Source organism: Rousettus aegyptiacus, unplaced genomic scaffold, assembly GCF_014176215.1.
Source record: "Rousettus aegyptiacus isolate mRouAeg1 unplaced genomic scaffold, mRouAeg1.p scaffold_m13_p_15, whole genome shotgun sequence".
Lineage (NCBI taxonomy): Eukaryota > Metazoa > Chordata > Mammalia > Chiroptera > Pteropodidae > Rousettus > Rousettus aegyptiacus.
Window position 1 is genome coordinate 48,852,688 of NW_023416290.1, and position 16,089 is coordinate 48,868,776.

General features: G+C 41.3%; 1 long non-coding RNA gene across 1 annotated transcript in view; it reads left to right on the forward strand.

Annotated features, from left to right (window-relative positions):
* Positions 1-575: 575 nt before the first annotated feature.
* Positions 576-16,089, forward strand: part of LOC118612008 — a 375,103-nt gene continuing 359,589 nt past the window's right edge. Inside the window, exon 1 of the long non-coding RNA XR_004954641.1 lies at positions 576-669. This is a non-coding gene — a long non-coding RNA (uncharacterized LOC118612008). The remainder of the gene's footprint in view (positions 670-16,089) is intronic.

Below are 16,089 nucleotides of genomic sequence, written 5' to 3' on the forward strand. Positions count from 1 at the left end.
TGTTTGACTTTCTATGTTTATTTATATGAATTAGACAAAGTAGCTGTCTCTCCCAGTCATGAAAAAGTGACCACATATAGAAGCAGGCTCTGTGTAGAGCGGTTTTGGCAGGTTGGTAGGAGTCAATCAGGTGTATAAGGTGCCTGGGGCATCGGCCTACCCAGCAGGAGCGGCTCTGGGTGAGGAAGCCAGGTGCGTGCAGTAACGCCTTGTGGCTTCTGCTTGCCCCCTTTGTCCTGGCCAAAATCGGCTTGGACCTTGCACGTAGGCCAGAGCACCTGGATAGAGACCTGGCAAGCCCTATGGAAGTGGAAGGGGTGGTAATCAAGGACTCCTCCTCGCCCCTCCAATCCCAGAGAACTTCTGCAGTCCCCAGAGAGCCCCGTGGCGATCCAGCATCTCTGCCCAGACTCTCTCTGGTTTGTTGGACCCAAAATGGCCCCATGTAGAAGCAACCGCTGTGCAGGGCCCAGGAGCCGGGTAGTCCTGCGCGGGAAGCCGCTTGGGGCCGAGCATGCGCGCTGGCGCCGAGGAGCAGCGGGAGGAGCAGCTCGCAGCAGGGACGTCGGAGAGCTGTGCTGGCACCCTGTTGGTCCTGCTTGCTCCCTTTGTTGGGAGGCAGAAGGCTCAAGACAACGTAGCCGAAAAGGCGCTGCGGGGACCTCGCAGGTAGGCCAAAGCCCTACAATGGGGCCTTCGCCCTATGGAAGTGGAGAGGCCCGGAGACCACGGTGCTTGCTCACGGGCTCCTCTGGCCTAGAGAGTTCTGGAAGTTCCCGAAGGGCTCCCAGGGCTTCCCAGCCTTCTCTGTCCAGCCTCTCTCTCTTGTTTGTTGTCAGGCTGTCCATTGTGTGCTTTGGTTGTCTCCCAGGCGTCATTGCTAGTATATTTTGTTTTGCTCCCTGAGGCCGTGAGTCAGCGCCCTGTACGTCGCCACATTAGACCTTTAAGGGCTCTTTAGGACATCACTCCAGGTGTGCTGCTGCGGTGGGCTCCCCACCGTAATTACGTGGGTTTCCGTTAACCCTGCCCTCACTTCTGGAAGTAGCTTCTTCATGATAGTCTCTCCACTTAAACTCATTTGTCCTCTGACTGATACAGCCAACATGCTCAAAGTCAGTGACCATTCAAGCTTTATCATGCTAGAATTATTATCTACACCTTTTTCTTAAAAAAAAAAAAAAAAAAAGGCTGTACAGAAGTCACCTGGTGTTAAGTGATGGGTGGGCACTTCTAAATGCCACTTTATAATTCTACCTTTATACTCAAGCATAGATTTTTCATAAGGACAATCTGAAATTTGGTTCCTCTTCCCCAGTTCAACATCATGGAAGCCAAGAGAAGGTTCAAGAAGTTGGACTAATTCACATGTCATTTAATCTTTCCTTGTCTCCAGATTTTTTTTTATAGTGAAATGAAAAGGCTTGTTTGAGAGGACCGAGTGAGAATATTTGTAATGTGCTTAGTACGGTACCTAGAATATAGTTATTTTTCAAATAACTTCTTAGCTCAAAAGCCCGATGACTTATTCTAGTCTCTCTTGAGCTTTAGTTTAGGTTATATCCTTCAGATTTCTTTCTTTTGAATTGTTTCTGTAATTAGATTGCCTGCTTGCACCCAATCTTTAGCTGTGCCTTCGTGAACCTAAGACTTCTCTGCTTTGTGAAATAACAAAAGCATTCAATGTCGTATGTCTGCTAATTTTCTCCTCCTCCTGCTAGTCCATTTAATTGCATAATGTAGGATTAAAGTAAGCTTCCACTGAGTTTTGGTGAAGTTTTGAGTACTTTTGATTTAAAAAGTACTTTTGATTAAATTGCTACAGACTTTTTTTTCTTATTTAATTACATAAATCAGCTTCTGAGGTTATTATCTGGCATTGACTCTGCTTAAATACACACTGCTTAAAAGGTCTGCTTTATTTAAAAAATTTTTTTGACCATCGTGTACAGTGATACCATATTTCTTTTATTATGGTTGGATACATACATGTTTGAGGTTCTTTGGCACTTAGCTCTTGAATGTTTAAAGTAGAAATACAAGCCAAATTATGGAAAAAATTTAGTGCCCTCAAACCTAGGGAAATTACCTATAAATTACAAGATGACACCAATGGCTGGGTTAGGCTTTAAAGAAATACAACTTCAGAATTAATGAATGCAAAAATGAATATGCCAGAGTCCTTTACACTTGCAATTAATTTTTTTTATTAGAAGCAACATATATTCATTGCAGAAAAAATTTAAATATGCATAAAGGAGAGAACTTATAAATGTTATTGAAAATACGCAAAATTTGTCTTTATAGGTATATAGACATATAATTTTACAATTCATAAACGTGGTCATATTGTGTCTATTGTTCTCCTGGCATGGTTTTGTCTTTTTGGCTTCATCTCCCTCTTACCTTTCTTTATATACCCACCAAAATAATCCCCCTTTTAAGTTTGATTTACACCCTTAATGTGTTTTTTATCCATGTTTACATAATAATATACAGTGATTGTATACACATTTTTAGAGCTTATGTGTATTGAACATTTTTATATACTAAATATTATGCTAAGTACTTTATGTGAATTTTCACACAGTTCTCATAAAAATGCTCTGTTAGGTTTTTATTGTTTCTTTTTTCCCCTCATTTTATGAAGGAAGAAATTTAGTCATATAGATATTAAGTGACTTGGTCAAAGTTATTTAATAAGTGGAAGAACTGGAATTGTACTTTGGTTCATATATATATATTAAATATATACTGGATAGATCATTATTATAATGTTACTAACGTCAGATACTGCTCCAGGGAATTTCTTCTCCTTGACTCCTATGTCTAATCCATCACCAGGTACCATTGATTTTATCTCCTAAATAGCTCTCAAATCTTTTTTTTTCTTATCTAGTGCCACCAATGTAATGCATGGCACCATCACCTGTCATCTGGATTATGGCAACGCCAACGTCCTCATAAGCATATTAATTAATATCTGTTCTTGGGTCCCTCCCATCTGTTCTCTCTGCAGTCAGGCTGATCTTTTCAAACCAAAATCTGATTTTTATTTTGTTAATTTTCTTAATGTGATGTGTTAACATCACATCTCTGTGTAAAATCCTTCAACGACTATAGGATAAGTATGCAAATATAACTATTTGGACCTTTATTGTCCAGTCATTCACTAATCTGAAGTTTTTCTCTTAGTGTTCCAATCCAGGACCTTGGCACATGTTTCCCTAAACTGGAACATTTCTTCCATGGCCATTAATTACCTCTCAGTCTCAGCCCTTAGTTATCACATCCCCTGGAAGAAGAAGGCCTTCCTCACCCTGGCCTTCTTGACTAGGTCCGTATCCTCATCACAGGCTTCGTAAAACCTAACTTTCCTTCATAGTAAAAAGAATTTTGACTGGGGACATAACATACATTTTAGAAATGCCGTGGCAGGAAAGCGAGCTGTGAAGCAGTTCCAGGAATCCGGGTGAGAGACGACGATGGCCTGGGGTAAGGCAGTGAGGATGGAGAGAGGCTGATGGATTTCGGAGATATTGCGAAGGCCAGTGCTACCTGTCATGGTGATTGAGGGGATGTTGAAGGTGAGGAGCTAAGAATTCTGTCTGGGTTTCTTTCTCGGATGGTGGTGAGGCCGTCCATTGAGAAAGGAAGTGAAGAAGCATGCTGGGTGTGGTGAGGTGGGACATTATGGCTTCGGCTTGGAAAATGTTGAGGAATGACACTCATAGGAGTCTAGTGGAGATGTCTGTGAGGCAGTTGGATGTTTCAGATTAGAGCTGAAGAGAGATGCGGGCTGAAACTATAAACCCCATCTCCGTGAGTCAGCACAGAGATGGTAATTGAGGTTATGGTGGCCGAGGATGCCTGGGTAGTGTGTAGAGTAGAAGGAGAAGAGGATCTAGATGAAGATCTTGAAAAATATGGAGATTTAAGAGATGTCGGAGGAGAGGAGCTCACAAAGAGGAATCAAGGCAGGCACCAGTAAAATCACGAAACGTGCAGTTCAACCACAACCAGAGGAACGTGTGCTGGGCAAGGAGGTGCTGTTCACAGTATCATGTAACAGCGTAAAGCTTGGAGTAATAACAGGCTCAACCATAAGGAGGTGAGTAATGATTTCGGTAGTTTTGTTTGTTTATTTGTTTTTGTTTTTAAGTGGAGGAGAAGGAAGAGAAATTTCAGTGTGAGAGGAAGTGCACAGTGGAGGAGATACTGGAAACAGGCAGGTCACTGACTCCATCAAGAAAACGTGTAGTTTAAGTATAAATATGTGAGCATTTTTAAATGCCTTTGGGAAGGCAGAGAGAACGAGAGAGAGAGAGAGAGAGAGAGAGAGAGAGAGAGAGAGAGAGAGAGAAGGAGGGAGGGGTGGGAAGGGGCAGGGAGGAAGAGGGAGGGAGGGAGAAAATAAAGTTAAAACATTTAAAGTTATAATCAAAAGAGCAAGAGATAGAACGCAGTAGAGGATAACATTGAGACACATAGGGGAAATTAGTCTTAAAAAGAGGTGAATGAATCTCTTTCAGTATAACCACATAGAAGAAAGACAGGGTATATACACATGCAGGTGAGTTTGTGAGTTTGGTGACAAAAATTCGAAAAAAACTTAATGTGGTTATTTTATTTTCTCTGTAAATTAGGAGGTAGAGTCTTCTTACTGAAAATGGAAAGAAAGGCGGTGGTGAGTTTGGGAGTTTGAGATGGTGTAAGTAGTTTGAAAAGCTACAAAGGAGAAAAGAAGAGAGTGACAGCCTGGAAATCTCTTCTAATTTATCATTTTTAATGACTGCATAAGACTCCATTTTGTGGACATAAGACAATTATTAAAGCAATGCCTTGTTATTGGATAATTAGGTTGAGTTGGCTCAGGCATTATTAGTCATTGTCATGGCTATTTTGATAAATTTACTCCAAAATGTTTAAATGTCTGCTATGTACAACAACAAGTAGTATATAGTGATAAACATGATGCTTAAATAATGAACTTATAATTTAGTAGAAGAGTTGACACCATTGGCTCTAAATAAAGGCAGAAAGTGATAAGTTTTAACATATAAAATTGAAACAACATTTCTATAGGAACATAGGGAAAAAGAGTGAGTCTGGTTCTGGAGGCCTTCCAGAAGTTTCATAGACAAGATATCATCTGGGTAAGACACCTGAAGGATGGGCATGTCTACAGAAAGAGTTTTCAGAAGGGAATTTATGTAGAAGGATCAGCCTGAGGCAATACATTCCAACAGAGCTGTACAGAATTCATCTGGTAATAGGAAATATTACCAGGCGGTTTGGGATACAGGGTATATGAAAGGGAAAGGTGGGAATGATGCTGGGAAGATGGGTTGTTGCCCCAGTGTGGAGGGATCAAAGTCATATCTTTATCCTCCAGGCAAAGGTGTGCCATGAGTCCAGCCCTCGAGAAACACAGACCTTTGTTTAAAGAGAAGACATATCAGGTGTTCAATCACATGACAGGGCAAGAGCTGTCGCTAGTTAGTAACTGAGGACCAGCATTTAGCTTTGAGCCATCACAGCTATACAATGCATTCCCGTCAAATGAATAAAAATGAGAGGTAGAAACTGTAAATGCTATCGAAATTTGCTATTGAAATGCTGTTGAAAAACCTTGACTACTGTGACCTTGAAAAACTGCCCAGATCACCTTTTCATGTCTTCAAGGGTACAGCTTAATACATCCAACCCTTCCTCCCTTTCTTTCCCCAAAACACAAGCTGGACACTGAGGATTGCTTTCCTTGTTTTCTGGAAACTTCATAACTTTAATATACTTATCGTCACTGATGGACATATGTGGGTGCAGAGAAAAAGGTGAGGTGTTTTTTTGGAAGTTGATACCAGGAGCCTTACAGACCCCAGAGCTCTTTTCATAGGTTACATTGTAGGAGAGAAGTAGTGCTTGTCTAAACACCTTTCTGAGAAGTCGTAGATCGTGGTGATAAGAAGAGTTGCTAAGTGTCGGTCCATATAATGAGAGCAGGCACATGGCGATGACAAGTACAGTTGACCCTTGAACAATGTGGGTTTGAACTGGATGGGTTCAGTTATACGTGGACTCTTTCTTCAACAAATACTTGTACGGTTTTCAGTGCACGGTCGAGACTCCGTACCTGGAACCAATCCCTCGCAGACACCAAGGGACAACTTAAGTTTTGGGGGAGTCAGAAATTAGATGTGGATTTTCAACAGTGCGGGTGTGGGGATTTAGCATCCCTAACGTCCTCTTGGTTCAAAGGTCAACTGTAGTTAGTATGACTTGGACTTGGTTCAGACCAACCTCTCACTGTTATGTTCCCCAGAAAGTTCTGGGTAAAGTTGTGCTGTCTTGAAATGCCCCCCCCCCCCCCCCACCGCTCCCATCCAACATCTCCAGTTGTGTTTTAGCTATGTCCCCGGGATTAGTGGGTGGGCACGACCTCTCCTACTTTGATCAAAAGAGTTACTTTGGCGTCTGCATTCCCCACTCACTTTGGTTCAAGCCTCCTCTACTGTCCTGATGCAGTTGCTTAGAGAGTGGATGTCCACAGTGGGACGTGCATCTGCAGCAGTGAGTTTACCAGTAGTTTAAGTCATTGTGTATTTTGAAGTCTGATTTATTTCACAGTGAAGTAACACCTTGATGTTTCATTCCGTTTCATTTTTATTTTCATTAAATCAGATTGCTGATTGAGAGTCCTTTCTCCCCTTGTGTCGAATAGCCTCAAAGATGACATCTACCCTTTCTTCGAACAGAAAGGAAAAGTGGACTATAGGTGGTCAGGGAACAGCTTGCCAGGTAGCAGTTTGGAGGGGCTAGACAATATGTCACACTTCTGTGAAGCTTTCAACTAACCGCTTTAGCCATAAAATCCCTTATCACCTCAAGGTCTTCCACATCTCTGTTACTGCTAAATATACGCCCGTTGATAGAAGCAGTCAGCTCCCAAAGGGGACAGAATTTGTTTCCTTTTACCTGTTCATATAGCTCCCAACCCCAAGGTGAATACAGTTGACCCCCAGACATTTGTTACTATGGAAACCCAACAGGGAACTGCAAGGAGAGTCCAAAATTATGCCTCTTTCAGGGGGCAGAGTCCATTAGGCCTGCATGTGTGGCCCTGGTCCTCCATGTGGCTATTTTAACGTAATGAACCTATGTCTTTCCAGGGTCCGATTCACGATCTCACGCAGTAATAAGAGAACACATTGTGGAAGAGAGATTCTCCTTCGTCTGTGTTCATCAATAAGGCAAACTAAGATCAGGCACTGGGCGATGACGCGCTATCATCCCGCCGTCATTTGAAAGCTGGTAGTGGCTTAAGGCTTTGGCTTCCCAGGGTGTGTGCAGAGACACTGCACGGAAATCCAGAGGCTTATTAGTTTTTTGCCTGATTTATTCCCCTTCCCCAATTATTTCTCTATCCCCGATTGTGTTCATAGAGCTAAGTCACATTAGATGTAGGGTAGTGTGGGGCGGATGACACATGTGGAAAACATTGCAAAGGCAAGAAGGTGACTAGCATTCTTTGAAGGTCTATTATTTCTCAGGCCCTCTGCTGGGGGGGCTTCATATACATATCGGCACTTAGCTTTGACCTATCACAGTTGCATTATGAATTCTTGTTGAATGAATAAAAATGAGGGATAGAAACTGTAAATGCTATTGGCTTGGCTTTAGTTTATGTTTCTATATTTACTATATATAATATAAACCTGGACAGCAACATTTTGAAGTAGATATTATCTCCATGTAGAGCTAACCTGTACTGATGTTTTTGGTACATACACTTCCAAAGTACTTTTATTTCTCTATTCATTTGTGTGTGTGTGTGTGTGTGTGTGTGTGTGTGTGTGTGTGAGAGAGAGAGAGAGAGAGAGAGAGAGAGAGAGCGTGCGTGCACAGCTACATAAGCATGTTACACAAAATTTACAAAAATCGGACATACTGTTTTAACATCTTTCTACTATAAAAAAAATAGTAACCTAGTATTTTGTCATACCAATACACTAACATTTATTTGCCAGTCACTTATTGGTCATTTAGGTTGGAAAATATTCTATCACTTGTGCCATTCATGATTAATTTAACTACACCTTCTGTTTTGATATCTATCTAGTGGCATTTTTTTAAGTGACACATAATATTATAATGAACATTTTTGGGGAGGAGGTTCAGTTTGGTACACATTAGATAAATTACTTAGGGAAAATTACTAAAAGTGAAATTATGGATTAAAGGGCATGAATATTTCCCACTGGTTCTGAATGCACATTGCCAAATTGGCCTGCAGATGGACTGTAGTGCCTACACTTGCCCTAGAAATATAGTGATTACATTTGCCCTAGAAATGTATGAGATTGCCTCTTTCCCTACATTCTTGCTCAACTAGATACTTTCATTCTTAATCATTACTAACCTGAGAGGCAAAAGATAGTATCTCTTTTTAATTTGCATTTTCTGATTAGGGTTTTAAGGATCTTCATATTTAATCTTGAGTAGAAGTTTATTGGCCAAGAAAAACATAACTTTATTTCTACTAAAATAAGAAAAGTTGAGGATGATCGTGTTAGTAGCCAGGATGTGTTTTGAAACAAGTTAAAATCAAGTGAATTGATTAGAACTTTATTTTAGCTGTTCATGGTATTTAGGGAATCTTTTTTCCATCTAATCATGCTGTGTATAATTGTATAAAGACACAGCAGGATGTAGACTTTTTTTTTTCGGAAAAGAAATACGACGCCAAGTTGGAAAGGCATCCCTCACGATGCATGTCACTTTGATTTCATGTGGTAATTATTTTTGCAAGCATTTAACACAGTTTGAACCTTGATGTTCATAGCAGCCACCATTTTATTTCAGATGGGACAGAATTTTACATTGGAAAATATGGAGAGAGGAGAATTTCTATTGAGACTTGTTGCAAAAAAATTAAAAGTTTTTTGAATGATTGCTAGGCCCAGTAAATTCTCTGTTCAGTTGACAATTGTCCTTTTACTTCTCTCTCTCTCTCTCTCTCTCTCTCTCTCTCTCTCTCTATATATATATATATATATATATATATATGTAAATTTTAAATCTTACAATGTGAGGAACATGTACGAAATGTGAACAGTGCCATAACAATGGGAAAAGTACCTGGAAGGAATCTTGAATTTTTACTCAGGATCTATTCAATAAAAAGCTGTGTAACATAGCCAGGTAACTTCATTTCTGTGGTCTTCAATTTCATAATCTGCAGAATGAGAGATGAACAAGATAATGTTCATAGCTCTTTTCCAAACCTAATATTTAGCTCTATTGTGTTTTAAAACTGGGGCTGGAGGGCTACCTTAATGATTAATTTTTACATAAGTAACCAAGTTAACTATAAATCCAAAATTTTCCATTGAATACCCATAAATAACAGGAGGTATTTGGTAGAGGGACCATATCTTGCTCTGTCTACTATTCTGAATTTTTAATTTCAAAGAGAGGAGAGAAAACATCCTGAATTCTCATGTTGGCTCTTAGATAGGTTGGAAATGTGTACTCACCGAAGCAAGTTTTAGTTTTGCCTGGCATGTTCGTTGTGTATTGCAAATACATTTTGTTTTTTCTATGATTAATACCCTCTTCCTAACCAGCAAGCAGAGTGGACCATGATAGCTAATATTTTTTCCTGCTCAGAATGTTTTGTAGCCCCTTTTCCGGTTCCTGGGGGGAAATCCTCGTCCACTACTTATGGTTCTGGCGGGGATGTCAATCACAGTACCTACTCCCTCTCCCTGTACCCTCACCCAGATTTACTCATTGAAAGGCAAGCGACGGAGGCTAAGCTAATTAGAGTCCACTTTGGGACTTTTTCTGCTGATATTGGAGAGGAAAACTCTCTTTTCTCTGAATCTAAAGTTAGAACCTGCAGGACAGGCATTGCCAGTGGTCATCATCCCCAGCACGTGGAAATAGCCTGTCTGTAGGAAGAAGTCGGGCCACCCTAGAAAGACAGTTAAAAATCAGTAAATATGAGCGATAGATTGAGTGAGCTCTGATGATCTTGGTAGTATTCCCGAATCCTGCAGTATCTACACAATACAATAGATTTCTTTTTTAAATTAGCAAATTAGTTTTTTCCATTGTTAACAATTGAAAGAATCCAAATTCAACAAGTAGAATGGCAATTAAAAACAAAAACAAAAAACTGTCTCCAAATAGGTACTGCTTTTCAGATGCCTATTTAGGGCATACATGCATCCTAGTAAATACACAGTGCTCCGGGCTGTTAGTTTGTACTTTAGGACTTTTACAAAAATGTACTTCCTGGGTCAAAATCACTAACAAAATGTTAGACATTATTACAGCACAGTCTTAAAAACTACATGGAAATGTTACTATATCTCTGTCCCAAATTGTGGCAAATGCACATTTGAAGTAATAATGCGTGGATAAGGATCCTGAACAGAAAATTGAGAGAGCTGGACTGATGTTCCAGTTTTGTATCTACCGGTGTCCGGCCTTGGGCAAGTCACTTCTTTTCTCTGGGACTCGGCTTTCTCTTGGGCGAGATGCTCCTCAGGCCCTTCCAGCCTAGAAGCGCTCTGTTGTCCTTTCATGCTTCTCCCTCTCATCTCTGCTGTAGTTGTAAGAAGCATAATTGTCCTCAGTTCTAAGAAGCGTGATTGAGCTGGAGAATTTGCAGGGATCAAGGGAGTCAAAGCACAAAAGTAATGCTTCTTCATTGAGAAGGACCAGCTCAGCACGGCTGCACTGTTTCCTTTTCGCTTCTGGGTACCCATCGAGATTATCCTCCTGGCTTCCCTGGCAGCGAGGCACGGTCCTGTGAGTGAGTTCTTGCCAGTGGGATGTGAGAAGTACGTAGGCCTGGCTCACAACCTCCCCACGCAGCCCACCACATTCATTCTCTTCCTTCACCCACTGGTTGGATGCACAGGGTCCCCTGGAGGACGTCACAGGCCATCAGGATACATGGGAAGAGCCTGGGTCCCCAAATGGCTGCATCGTTGTAAGAAACATTATTCTGGGTGTTTCTGTAAGGGTATTATTGGATGAGACGAACATTTAAATCAGTGGCATGAGCGAGGCAGATGGCCCTCCCTATTGTGGGTGGCCCTCATCCAGTCAGTTGAAGGCCTGAATAGGACAAAAGGGCTGACCCTCCTCTGAGTAATTCTGTTTCTGAATTCCTCCTGCTTGGCTGCCTTTGACCTGGGACATGAGCTTTTTACTGCCCTCAAACTCAAACTTTGGCTTTTGCTGGGTCTTGAGCCTCATGGCCTTTAAACTAGAACTATACCATCGGCTCTCCCAGGTCTCCAGGTTGTCAGCTCACCTGAAAATCTTGTCATCCTCCATAATCACATGAGCCAATTCCTTATGTTCAGTCAGTCAGTCATTCAGTCAATCTCTCTCTCTCTCTCTCTCTCTTCCACCCTCCCTCCCTCCCCCCCCCCCCACCGGCTCTTTCTACACACACACACACACACACACACGCACGCACGCACGCACGCACACGTGCACACACACACCCTATTGGTTCTGTTTCTCTGGAGAACTCTGACTGAACAGATGCTCTTCTTCATGAACCTTTTCTCCTGATTTCTTTGTTTTTTTTTTCCCGTGGCATGACCGAAGCATATGCCTGCACACTTTTTCTTCTTTACCCTTTATAGCCTATAACCATAAAGTCCCAGTTTCTCTTCTCTTTAATGGATGTGTTGGTCTCTTGGCTGTTAATTCTCATATTCATTCCCCAACCGGCTTTTTTTCTGTTTTCATTTGCAGGGAGCTATATTTTTCGCAATACCTTGCCAGTTACCTGCCGTCTAGGTTCCACCAGAGGAGCCACTCGTGGGAGGCTGGAGGAGCGCGAGGCCATGGTGCTTGCTTTTGCCTTCTCTCCAGCAGCTCATCGAGCTGCTCTGTGGCTCCGGGTTCTGGAAAACCTCTCCACCCCAGCAGGCTCTCTTTGTTTTAAGAGGTAGCCCCAAACCCGAGCCTCCAGCAGTACCCTTCTTCCCGCCAACCCCGAGGGTGGCGACAGCTTCCTGGTGTTAATTCCTGGTTTGCCTCCTGGTCCCCTGTTCTACTTCTCAGCTCTTTCATCATCTCTGTAGCCAGTTGTCTGCATTCAGTTCCTTCTGTTTCAAATACTTGGAGTGCTTTCTGTTTTCTGAATGGACCCTGATTGGTACAATTAAATACTTTTTCCACTCTCGCTGCCAAGCACCTGGATAAGAACATTAGCTCTGTAAGAATCCTCCCCCTTTTCAGCTTCTCTTTATGACAGTTCACCTATTCACAAATAAATTAATTTTCCTCAAGTGTAATTTTCATCAGAACCCAAACCTGTCATCATGGTTCATTCTTGTGTGGAGCATAAGATCTGGTCTCTCAGCCTAGAATTTAAGGAATTCCACAATGCTGGCGGAATTAATCTTTCTAACTTCCTCCTGACATAAACCACCAGCCATTTCCATCCCTGCGCTGTTTTTTCCGATTCTCTGTGCTGACTCCTTTCCTGTTTGTGCTTTGTTAGTGCTTTGCCATCTGCACGGACTGACCACCTCCTTCCTCTCTACCTTCTAACTGTCCGTCATGGTTCAAGACTGGGTTCAAGCCCTGTATTTCCTGTGAAGCCCCTTCTGACCATCTTAATACATACTTATCCCCGTTTTCCCTGGAGTATGATACCATCATGTGCTATTTCCTATTGTTATTTAAATGTCTCGTATCTGTAGATGAGGAAAAACAATCAAATAATAAGTTTGTTTTTCTAATTTTGTCCATCCTAGAATTGTTGGAGGAGTTGTAAGACATGACATAGATCCTATATAATATCTGAGAGATAGATAAATGTTGGTTCCCTTACTGCCTTTCAAGATTTTCTTGTGGAACGAGCTATTCTTGTTTAGTGTTAGGTGATAAATATAAAAGATGTAATACTTAGGCTGAAAAATTAATGCCAATAGGATATACCTGGAAATGTTTATTTTGAATGTATTTGTTAATATAAACTCATTTTCTTCTGTATTCCTCATTTTCTTATAATCGAATAATAGAAGTGGGAATACATTCATTCATTTATTTAACATTTATTTGTTTATTTCATGCCACATTACAGCTACCCTGCCAGCCCCAAGGATAGAATGAGGAGCCCGGCAGACCTTGCTTCTGCCTTTATAGGGCTTGAATTGTAGTGGGGAAAAAGGAAAAGAAAGAACATATCTAAATAAATAAAGATACTGTAGGGGAGGGAAAAATCTTCCTTCTACCCTTCTAGGTCCTGTGGCCTATCTAAGAATTAAATTGACACAAGACATTAATAGGAGAAAACAATAATTTTAATTTTAATTACATATGTGCACACAGGCATTTCAGAAAAATGTGACTCAGGGAGGTGGCCGGATGATTGAGACTTGCGAGACTGCCGAGCTACAGAAAGGCAGAGGGGATTGGTACTTGGTATGGGGAGAGCAAATTAGAGGAGGTGAGGGGGAGGATAGATATGGTAAATCAAGGTTGCCTTGTTTGCAGATAAGAGTCTCTCGGGTTAAAAAAAAAAAATGTTTCTGGGAGTAACTCTCTTCCTGATACAGATGACTTTACTAATGAAAGTTTCCTTTTTACATTTAAATTTCCTTTGTAAATTTAAATTTCCTTTATAAATTTAAATTTCCTTTACAAAAGAGGAAACCTACTTTATTTTAGGCAGGGAAAGGGGTGGCAAAAAGCTTTTCCCGTATCTACTAGTTATGATTACCTTTAGCTCAAAATAATACATATGCCAAAGTGGCATATTTTGGGGTGGCCTATTCTGAACCCCTTTAATACAAACGATGAAAAGTGCTGTGAGGAAGATAAAAAAGGTCTGAGGTTGGGGGTGATCAGAGGGGTATCGTCACTGGTGGTCTTACGATGAGGCCATGTGAGGAAGCAGGATGCTCTAAGGCCCTGAGGCAGACAGGAGCTGGCTCTGCTAGGGATGGAGAAAAGCCCCCTGCGGTCCGAGCGTAGTGCGCGTGGGGGAGTGTGGAACACGATGTTCCAAGGGCTGGTACAGACGGTTAAACTGGAGATTCCGATAGACCGTTCTATTTAGAGAAGCTTTTGTGAAAGAACTCTATATAGTTCTTTTCAGTCTCATGAGATTAACCCCCAAAACGGAATAGTTAGGTTTGAGGCGAGTTCAACTCTTTTAGAAGAATTTAAAATGAACGGCCTGAAAGATTCTGGGGGGTAGGTGACAGGCAAATAAGTTTGGTGAAGTTGGCCGGTGCTTATTTGTTTGTTTGTTTATTTCCTTCATTTATTTTTCATTTACATTATCATGGGCCCCTCACCAAAATACCTTTATTTTTTAAGTTAAAATTTTTTTTTTAATTTAATTTTTTTAGTTTCTTTTTTTTTAAACTTATTTTTCAAGTATAGTTGACATATGATAGTATATTAGTTTCAGGTGTACAACATAGCGATCAGACATTTACATACCTTATGACGTGATCCCCCAATAAGTCCAGTACCCCCTGACCCCATCCACAGTTATTACAATGCGACGGACTCTATTCTCTCTGCTGTTCTCTATTCTCTATTCAGAATACCTTTAAATACACTTCCAGGGACAGCATCCTTGGTTGAATGGACGGTGACAGTGTTTTATTTTTTATTTTATTTTTTTTTGTATATCTAAAAAAAAAAAAATGCTGCACAAAGCAGTAGACTACAGTTTTGGGGAACAGTGACTGATATTTTTTTGTTCCTGGGTATTTGGCGTTACGTGCATTCTATAGCCATCCTAAGTCGCAGCATCTCAGGACCCCTCCTTTATTTCTTTTATCCGTCATTGCAGTTCTGAGGCCTGCTGCGCCTTTTTCAGTCTTCCCGAAGAGAGCTCCAGAGCCCGTGAAACTTCAGTGACTCTTTTGTCTTCCCTCTGCCGCAATGGGCTAAATGTTCTGTTGAATGGCAGGGATTATTTATGACAAAGGTTCCCTCAATGTCAATTTGTCCACAGAGGGAAGCACAGCTTCAAGGGCACGCTCTTCTCTGGATGCCAGACCCAACTCCCATTAGCAGTAACGAGCATTACGTGTGTCACTGTTGCCTTTTCTGGGCCATTGCAGCAGGGAGAGAAGCCTTTTGTCATCCATCACATCACCATAAACCCTTACTCACTCACCTCCCTCTTCTCTAAATAGCTTTGGAAACGAGAAAGTGGAAACATTCCATTGTTCGTCTCTGACCAAAATGTTCTTTTCAATAACAGTAATGAGATCTCCTGAAACCAAAAGGCAGCGTTTGCTCCTCCTAAACATTGGACAGTGCTGGAGGGATCGACCCCATGGGAAGGTCACATCTTGACCGTTTGCGGGTTGATTGTAATTTCCGGGAGCTCAGGAGCCCTGACCTCTTTTGACCCAATGCAAAACAGCATTCTGCTAGGCAAGCATTAGAGAGGCTCCATATCTATTGCCAGGTACTGGCTAAGTCCTGCACCTTTATCATCGGAGACACTCCTCAAATCAATTAGCTTGATATGTCTGTGGATACATATTGTTCTTTCGGTCTGTCCAACTTTAGAAATCCATCCTGTGAGTGAATTCCCTACTCATAAGACCTAGAATGATACTAGATAATCACATCCCCATCTTCTACAGGTAAGAGGTGAGGGGCCATAAACTCCATCTTCTCTGATCATACGTATTCTCTGCAGACTTGCAATGAGAGTGAGTGACCCGAAAAAATGAGGACTGCAAGGAAGCTTTCATTTTTAGTAGAAGTGTTGGATGCTTTTTCTTGCCTCCTTCCTTTTCTCCTTCCTCCTTCTCTATCTTCCTTCCCTTCTTCTTTTCTTCCTTTCTTTTTCTTTTTTTCCTAATTCCTTCGGCTCAAACTTCCAGTAAAATGTTGAATGGATTTGATTTGCTAGTATTTTGCTAAGAGTTTTTACAACTGTATTCACAGGTGGTATTAGTCTATAATTTTCTTTGTCTGGTTTTGGAATCAGGTTAGTAGCAACCTCATGGCGAGAAAGTATTTCTTCCACGTCCAATTTTCGTAAGAGTACTAAAGGAATGATATTAATTTCATATT